Consider the following 10,127-nt stretch of genomic DNA (forward strand, 5'->3'; position numbering starts at 1 on the left):
ACACTTGTACTCTCATCACAAAAAATCACGCTATTCCACCGTTGACCTACCTTTCCCTAAAAAACACCAACAGTTGCTCCTCTCTTCCTGTTTTCTTCCAGTACTGGTCTAATTTTCTGCAAACAGTTATTTTCTTCATAAAGTTTTTTTTTGGTGTGTATGGCACAACCAAAGTTATTCCCCTGTAATTCTCGCATTTTTGCTTATTTGCCATTTCTTAAAAATCTGGCTACTATTATTCCCATTTTCCAGTCTTCTGGTATCTGTCTTTTCCTTCCAAATCACTCTCATCACTCTGGATACAAAACACATTGAATTCCCACAATGGGGCCCGCCGCCCTTTATTCATCTCAGCCGTCCAGCTTCGTCTATTCCCGCGCAGATTTCCCCTCTTTCTATCTTCTTTAACCGCTTTTTTCCAATTCGCTCATACTAAAATTCTCTTCATCTTTCTGTTTCCTCTGTTCATATCTCTTCTTTCCTCTTCATTTTTCTGATTCCTCTCCGAGTAGTGTCCTTAAAATACTCTTTCCACGTTCTTCAAAAACCTCTTTTCTCCTCCCATTATGAATTTTCCCACTGAAACATTCCACCACCTTAGTCAACCATTTTCTTTAGGTTTTCGTCTTGTTCCTTATCACCCATAAAAAATCTTCTTATTTCCTTTGAAGTTTGATTTCCAGTTTTTCTTCAAAAATCCTTTCCCATTGTCCTCTCCTTTGCCTCCTTCATCATCATTTGACTGATTTGCCCTTGCAAATGTCTTCTTCCATTTATCCCTCTTTTTCGTTTTTTGACCCTATCCTTATAACCATTCGTCGCCGAAGCTCGATTTTTGTTTTTAACTGCTTCAGCAATTCTTTTCATTCACACCAAGGGGTCTCTTTTATCCCTTCATTTTACCTGAAGTTCGTCCACATGTTTCTTCTGCAGACTTTGACTATAGCATTCTTGAAATTTGTCCATTCTTCCTCTCCTGTTTTTGACCTCCCCCTTGGGTATCGTTACCTTCTAAATGTTATTTACAATACTCCTCTCTTAACTCCTTCCGTATCTTATTAACTTCCATGTCTTGATTCTTGTTAGGTCTTTTGCATGTATCCTTTTCCAAACCTCATTCTTTGAAAATCAGCTACCACCAAGCCTGTGGATCTCCTCCCATACTTTCACTGGGTTATAACTTTTTACATTTCTGCCATGTTATGGCTGCAGGCATTTCACTCACTAATATATTAATCTATTAAACTTGGCTGTTTCACCATTCCCAATTGTTATCTTGTGTAGTTATGTGGCTATCCCTTTTCTTGTTCCCAGGTTGGTTCCCTATATCTATATCATTCCTTAAACAAAAAATCCATGTAAATTTTCTCCTTCTAAAAATCCTTGTTTCCTACTCCATAACATTTCTCCATTACCTCTTCATATCCTTGTCTAAAAACCGTACCCCTCTTGTGCGTTAAAAATCCCCAATTTATTATTGTTCTCGCCTACTGCTTTTTAACTTGTCTTTTCCAGATCCTCTTCACAAACTCTCTCTTATCATCGTCCCGTGCCATCCTGTTTGTGGTGCGTATTTATACCTGATTATTATGTCCATTTATCTCCCCCTCCATTTCTGACCGATAAACCTTAAATAATTTCTTTCAACTTATCCACATCCACTTTCCATCACTCTGCCTTGTCATCTTTTGGTCCATGACTATTGCCTACTCCATTTCTTCTTCCAATTTCTCCTCCAGACCACCAAATCCTGTATCCCTGTCACTATTCAATCTACTTCCCCACTACCTTTCCACTTTGTTTCAACTTGATATCCCATTTTGTTGTATTCTTCTTCTCTTCATCATCTCTCTACTACCGTCTTCGAACTTGTTTCTCTAAGCGTCACAACATTTTTATTGTACCAAATCTTATCCTTAAAACAATTGGCCGGGTCGTGTGCCAGTAACATTTCACCCATCCTTTCTCGAGGCCTGTTTCTTAATTTTTGAAAGCAAGTTTTAATTTCCCACTACCCCCGGCTTGCATAGGACATGACGTAGCTTCACCAGAGCCCCGTTTGCCGTCTCTTTGAGCCGTTGCCCGTTCCCTCACGACCGAGGACGAGGGGTTGGACTTAGAGGGACTTAGGTTGAGTAGTACCATCAAATTCAAGGTCTTATATTAGTAGAGTACAAATGCTGCAAATCCGGATACCTCTAAAGGGTTTACGGGGACTCTCCTTAAAAAAGGTACGCTGGTTTAAAGTTCATAAACATTTACAATGTAGTTCCTGTTCTTAGATGGTTTAATATATATCTGTCTTGGCTCAAGTTGTGAAAGTTAAACGTAGGTAAAGGTAATACTGAGACCTATGAAGAATAGTTTTGAAGGTAGTTAATTGACTCTTCACATCGAATGGAGAGATGGTCTACTCAACCTGTACATATCGCAGACAGATCTATAAATAACTAAAGGGGTTGTATTCTTGAGTAATTCACTATTTGTTATCATATTATTTAGTATTGTGTACAAACATTCACACACATCTGGATCCTATTGAGTAGAGCAATCTATAATCAATTTAAATACTTTGAATATTCATACAACCTTAGTTACAATAACGTTCCCTATTAAAATGGTGGTTACAAAAAATAAAACATGCTTTAAATCCCAAAATTATTTTATTAAATAATATGTATGAGATAAGAAAATAAACAAATGAAATTAGTAAGTCCTTTGCGCGTTGTCTCGGTCACGCCTCTGTCGACCCCAATCTTGGCGGGTCGGTTGTAGTTCTGTCGGAACTGTCCTTGGTTTCCACCAACGCAGGAAGAAGTTTTCCTAGGATAAAAAATGTAATCAAGTAAAAATAACTATACCTATAGATTTACTGCTTTTTCAGCTTTTCAACAAATTTGTTCCATAATTAAAATATATTAATCTAAATACAGTATTAATTATGAGAATTTATAAAAATATATTATAGAAAAACACTTATTTAATTCTTGGTCTTTGTTCTAAAATAACAAACAAAAAATAATTTCTTCTCAATCTTGACAACCCAACTGATATTTTTCTCACTGTATATTAGTAAAATCCAAGTAATATACTGACCTTGCTTCATCTCGAATATTCTCTCGTTGGACTCCACGAGGTTGTTGACCTTGTCGGCCAGCTGTAAGGCCAGAGGGGACTGCAGGCGACTGGGTTCACTGCGATGCATCACCACTGTTTGGGTCGGGTCGTCTAGAGAAGCCTTTACAACACAGTTTCATTAAATTCTTGGTAAAAAATCAAAATATTATTTTCTGAATTAGTACAATTATGTGACATCGTAGGTGTTGCTTAAAAAATTGAATATACAATTTTATTTTAAAAAAAAACTACACTTAACCCTTTGGAATGCCAACGTCCGATTCTACCGGACGTCAAAAGTTAGCTGAAAAGCGCCAACGTCCGATGTTACCGGATGTTTTTGGGGGGGAAAAATCACTAAAATATTTAAAACTAATATCATATTACATTGTTCGTGAAGAAACTGTTCTTTTCAAAATAAATTATTTATAGTACACTTCCAATCAATTGACTTTAATGAAAATCTAGAACTCACATACACACATTTGGTTGACATGGCTACCGGAAAACAATGTGACATTAGTTTCTTAAATGTTGTATAACTAACTCATTCATTGTTCAGCTTTTTCAAGATTTATAGACAAATTGAATACCCTTTCCAGTGATATGGACAAAGAAAAAAGATATGAATTTTTTTTAGATAAGTCCATTTTTGGTATTCTTAAATTTAATTTTATGGTAACTTTGTTATTTTATGTTTAATTAGGTAGTTTTCAACAGACTAATTTATTTCAGCTTTTTTCATAGGCTTATGAAATAATCAAACAGTGAAGTTTTTACTGAAACCTTGCAAAATGCCTTCAAAAGGGCTGGCACTTTTTAGTACACCCACTCAATACTTGGCACTCGAAGGGTTAAATACTAAAACTATCTGTTATAAGAAAGAAGATATTTTATTTTTATTTAACTGTCAATTTTATGGCATAATACATTGAAAATAATCCACGTAGACGACAACCAATGTGTTTATTGTTCATAAGTACTTTTATTACATACTTTTGAAATCTTTTATCTTTTTAAAATTTGAAGCACTCCTAATTTTGAACGTAATTTATTTATATTGCCCATTCAAAGAAAAACTTAACTGAACTCAGATATGTTGAAAAACATAAACAATCAATTTACAATATTTTCTTCACCATCAACTCCTCGTTGATTATCATTTTTACTGATGATGGAATGAACACTGGGACTTCTCCATCTGGAACATCTCCGAGAGAGTGGGCATGGAGATTGACGCGTACACGTGAGAGTAGGTGAAACAGGTAAGTGCGCAGAGGATTCTTCTTTGATGAGGCGGGTCAGCATTCCTCTCACCTTGTCACTCTCGTAGAAACAAATCCCAAACCTACCATAGAAAATTTTATATTTGTTAAATTAAGGGGAAAAATTATAAAACAAGAATTAATGTAGACTCATGACATATTAAAACTATGTGCAGTATTTTTGTTTTCCAATCTTTCACTGCATACAATTTTTTTAACTAATCACCATTGGGGGGTGAATGTAGCGTAGAGTTAATAGAATTGTTTAAGTGTTTAAATGTTTAAAAATAAAGTTAGTGTGTGCTAATTTAAGTAAACGTTACAATTTTCTGGGGGTTAACTCTAGGCCAATCCATCCCTCCAACAGACAAGTATCAAAAATATTGAAACTTTCCCAAATGCTTTACCCAAAATCAATCTCAGAGTAAATTTATGTAAGCGTACTGTAGTACTTTAGCTGTAGTAAACAGCTTTTAGTTGTTTACAGATGTGAAAAAAGTGTATCATAATTACAGTTTTAAGTGTGGCAAGTTTTATGACTGGACTGGTAGAATCTAGGATCAGTAGGTCTCTATTGCACTAGCAAAGAAGAACACCCTTATCCTTAGCATTCATTTTATCATTGATGATGTAGTCCTTACACACGGACCAGTTGCCGTTCCTCATGGCTTTGCTAGCGGCGACCACGTGCTCTCTCATACTCTCCGGCGGCGGCCCGACTAGCGACTGTCTCTCACTGCTACGCAGCTGCTGGTAAAAACTGTCTTGGAAATCATTCTTCGACGAGCATCAAATTCATGGGCTGCAACAAAAATGTCAATTGTTGTGTCTAAAATATCCAATATAAACATATTTACAATAATTAATTTGGTGCTTATTATCCACCAAAGGGGACAGATTCCAGTTCTTGGGACACCAGTATTCTATTTTGTATATATATTACACAACGATTTGTTCATCAATTGGTAACTGTCTACAACTCTGTTATTCTTTTATTTACAGATGTTCATAACAGTGATACATCAATTCAGCTCTGTTCAGTGCACAAGCATCTATGTGGTTCTTTTTAAAACTGACTAATGATTCTTCAAAAAACTCATGAAATGTTCATAATTCCATTCTTAATTCATTGCTGTTGCGCTTGAACTCAATTTGAGTGAAATACAGTATTAGGTATTCTCTACAAAAGATGGAACAATGGGATTGAGTTCAGGATGAACAGAAACCTCCTTGGTTGATCCAATTTTCTCTGTAAATAGAGATATTATTTTGAACACCCAAAGTTGAAAAAACAGACTGGTACAGTGACATAATCCCTCCGATGTCTGAGGCCCTCCCTAATAAAAGTGGAAGTAAAAACGGTTAATAAATATATTTATTGTTTTTATTAATTAATTTAAAGGTAATTTTTAATTCTGTTCAAGTCTTCCAAATTTTTTTTATTAAGATCACTTAATTCTTTACAGTTAAAGTACGGATGATTTAGACTTACCTGCCATGTAAGGGATTTCAATCAGCATGGCAGAGACCAAGTAAACGCACTCTAAAAGTTCCAAGTTGATGTGCATATGGAAGGGCATCTGTCTCTGTTTCTCTACTTTCTCTTAGCTCCTTGCTTCGCTCATGTTGTCGCTGAAACATCCAAACAGTTCAGGTAATTCAAAAAACCCAAGTCCCAATTGAACAGATTACCAAGTTCTCTGCCATCATTTTTTCTTCAAAAAACTGATCAATTTATGCCAAAGAATGTCTGTACTTAAAAATGGAAGAAAATTCTTTTGCTGACTGTTAATAGACAAATACAATTTCAAAGTACACACCTGCGGCAGAAGACCCTGAGCGAGCAGTTCTTTCACTTTGCCAGTCATCATCAGATCCACGAGGCAGTTGTGTGCGTCCCTTGATGTTGGCGTGTCTGAACGCGCACAAGCCCAGGTGAGCCATAGTCCTGTTGTACAAAATCTGCACAAACACGTACACAGGAGTTAATTAGTATTCTTTTAATTAGGTCCATTTTACTAACACAGTGTATAATGTGTTTAATAATGTCTTATTTCAAATACAATAAACACCGAGTGATACAACAGAGTATTAAGTTTTAAGACCTCAAGGACAGAGTTATCGCACCAACGTAAAAACAACATGATTTTTAAGAAGCCCTGTCGGGTTCTTAATAATGCTTACCCTCATTTAATATAATTTCTAACATATTCTCATGTAGGAGAATTCCAGCTTACTTACAAGTATGAAAGCTTCTCATGAGTAACCTAGTAATCAGAACATTAAATATAAAAAGTTAACTGATGTGCTTAAAATATTTCCTATCTAGGCAAGCAGGTTAAAAATCCAAAATTCATTTCTAAACCATGAGTTTGTGTGGCACATTATTTATGTTAACTACATTATTGTATATCCATCAAAAGATGGATATACTGTAAAATTGCATTTCCATTTTATATTAATATTATTAAGTTTGATCACTCTTGGGTTTGACTGTACATTATTTTCAAAGCTTGGCAACTTCTCTTAATTTTGTGGATGATGCAACAAGCAAAGCCATGCTCCTGGGATTAATGATCGTTGAACAATAATTTTCTTACATATAAGCCTGTTTACCTAGCCTGTTAGTTTTTGGTTATGGTTCAGAAAGCAACTTAAAACTATTGGTCCCATAATAAATGTCATAATTAACTTCTTTCTAAAGTCTTCTAACTTTAATTAAGTTTAATCGGTAAATAAAATAAGTGCTTCTTTAACTGTACCATTTCCTCTCACCACTGTAACATTGTGTTTGTCCATTTTACAACTAAAATTAATTAAAAATACAAAAAGACAATCACAAATTGTGTGTTATAGATAAAATTAAGATAAAAACAAAGTTACATAGCATTTACAGCAATTAGTGTTTGAAGAGTTCTTATGATTTGTAATTGCAAATATCAACAAACAACTTTAATCTTTGTTGAAAAACAGTGTAAATAACTTAATCTGTAATAAAGTCACTAAGCCCAAAGATACGGACACAGTCTCACACGTTATATAGTACATGAAGAAGCTGACCTGTGTGGAGGGGGTCCGAGTGTTGGAATGGTCTCCTGAAGATGAGACATGAGGATGAGGTCACGGGCCTGGAACCAGTTTGTCGTGCAGGGCGTGGTGGTACACGTGGGGACAGTATGGCTCGGGTACGTAACCGGTCAGTAGTGTCGCGGTCGTACACGTATTTGCACAATCGGTCCATCACTTGCATCACTGGTCACTGCATCAGACGGCAACTCACCCTGGACAACAGCAAACCGTTAACATTCAAAATTTTATAAAGCAATACTTTTTCCAAGTGGTTTATTTTTTAGACGATGGTCTTTTGAAACCAAAGGTTTTATCATCACCACAATTCCACAAATAAATATTTACAAGATAATACAATTAATATTAAATACCATATGGTGTAAATATGCAAATACAAAAATTTTGGTAATAATTCAGCCAGTATGAAAAATTAGATGTGGACTACAGTTTAACTTTTGAATAAATTGAGAATAAATAAGACTGAAATTTTCAATAGGCCCCCCTTCATTGTTTCTGAGTTTTTTCTTTATTTCTGTTTAATGTGTAGTGTTTCCCAAGCATTTGAGTTCATTGGTTTTGTTACTTCTTTTATTAATTTTAGATTTTTTAATTGATGCTTCTGTGTCTTGATTCGATGCAGTGCTTGGCTACAACAGATTTTTCAAACTCTTCCATATTTGTGTGTGATAAATGCTCTTTAAATCATGTTTTATTGTTCTTTTTTGTTTGGTCCAATATAAATTTTGTCACAGTTGTCGTATCTAATTTCATAAATTCCTGATTTATTATCATTTTAAATTTTATCTTTAGGACATTCAACTTGAAGTGAAAAGTATTGTTTACATTATTTTAAAAATATATTTAACAAGAGGTATTGATAAAAAGTGTTTATGCTTTGAGACATGGTCTTCACATATTAAGATTACTTCTCTTCAAAAACATACATGTTTCTTCACCATGGTTTTCCATTTATTAATTTTAATTAATGTATAAGTATTTACACAGCCCCAGAGAAGACTACTCTAGAAAAATCTATTATTTTATGCATAGGGATTTCTTACCAAAGCTATTGTACTAGTTATAATTTAAAAATTATGTATGTAATATAGTTCTTTTGTTTTGACAAAATGTATTATCTTTAATGTATTTAAGCTTTATTAAGCTCACCTTCTTCTGCTTTAGAACTTGAGGATCAAATTTGTAGTAAAGATGTTCAATTTTTGCGCAGGTAGATCCGACACAGTTCAGGACGGGTTGCCTTGGCGTTCCAAAAACTCTTGGACTTTGTCAATAATTTTTGAAACGCGTTTTTCATCAGACAGTCTGAAAAATAATTCAAATCGTTGAGGTAAGGTCAACAATATAACAGTCATATTTTACTGTCAAGTACATTTTAAAAATAAATACAAACTGAAAAATTTTTAGAAGAGAGTAACTGAGTCATAATCATACAGATAGAAGGGTGTTGTAAATGACTGGTTTGCATTGTCAATCAAAAATTTATTTTCACACTAAAATTACTAATTGAGCTATGGTTTTAAAAGTGCATAGCTTCTGTTTACTTAGAAAACAATGTCTCTTAAGCCCCTCTACATATGGCAAGTTCCAACTCTTTATATAAACACTGGACAATCACATTTTCACAAATTTTGTTTCTAGCTGATTGTCATTAAAATGGAGTTTTCCTCTGTTGGCTACTGGACTGTATAAACGCACACACCAAAACTGTAACCTTTTGTGATAGATACATGGAGTTTTTCGATGAATCAGTCTTATGATTTTTACTCCTCCTGTAAATGTGGGAAACTCTCTCTCATAAGACTAACGCGACTTGGAAATGAAACCATTTCAAAGGTTTCTTTGATAAATTTCCTTGACCTTTATGAAATGTGTGTCACTCAACGCTGCTGAAACATACTCATTACTGTGGCGGATCACCATTCCTTGAGAAGACTTGGTGTAACTCCTCGTCCTAGTCTCTCTCCAGCACGGTGAGTACACAGCCTCTCAGCTTGTAGGGGGGGCTGTCGAGTCTTCTCACCCCTCCTCTGTGATGTTCTCACCGATTGTGATTGTCAGTGGACGCCAACAACATGTCCAGACACTCGAGATCCCTCTGTCCCAGTAAACCTAGACACAGAAGACATGATGAGTGTCGAGAGTTATGCAAAAAGACAGCCAACAAAGAAAATCTCGAAGAACAGTGAGAAGAGAGACCCCGAAAAGAGTATGAAGAAATAACACTAGAGTAGAATGAGGAACATTCTTACACTGGTGTATTAGGTACTTTTTATAAATTCAAGCATGTTTCTGTATGAAAGAAACAGTGCATTATCTGCAGCTCATAATGGTTAAATCCTTATTCAATCTAGACCCCTGGCATGTACGCAGTAATCATAGCCCTCACAAAAAAGAGAAATACAGCTTGATCCAGATGATATTAGTAGCTAGTAAAGATAAATGGTAGTCATTAATTTTCTTGGAATAAAAGTTCGTTATATCTTTTATAATGACAGTATTTAAAATTCATTACATCTAATAGTATTATAAACTTTAAATAAGGCTTGATTATTTTCATTAAATTATCATGAATATATTCATCTTAGTCAATCTTCAAGGTCTATATTTTTCTATCTACTTTCTGATTAAAAATTAGAACCAACGATGATAGTTCTT

The 10,127-nt window shown here is 34.8% G+C and overlaps 1 pseudogene; it reads right to left on the reverse strand.

Annotated features, from left to right (window-relative positions):
- Positions 1–2,706: 2,706 nt before the first annotated feature.
- On the reverse strand, positions 2,707–9,581 carry LOC124371434 (annotated as a pseudogene).
- Between the last annotated feature and the right edge of the window lie 546 nt (positions 9,582–10,127).

Source organism: Homalodisca vitripennis, unplaced genomic scaffold (genome assembly GCF_021130785.1).
Source record: "Homalodisca vitripennis isolate AUS2020 unplaced genomic scaffold, UT_GWSS_2.1 ScUCBcl_1450;HRSCAF=5100, whole genome shotgun sequence".
Lineage (NCBI taxonomy): Eukaryota > Metazoa > Arthropoda > Insecta > Hemiptera > Cicadellidae > Homalodisca > Homalodisca vitripennis.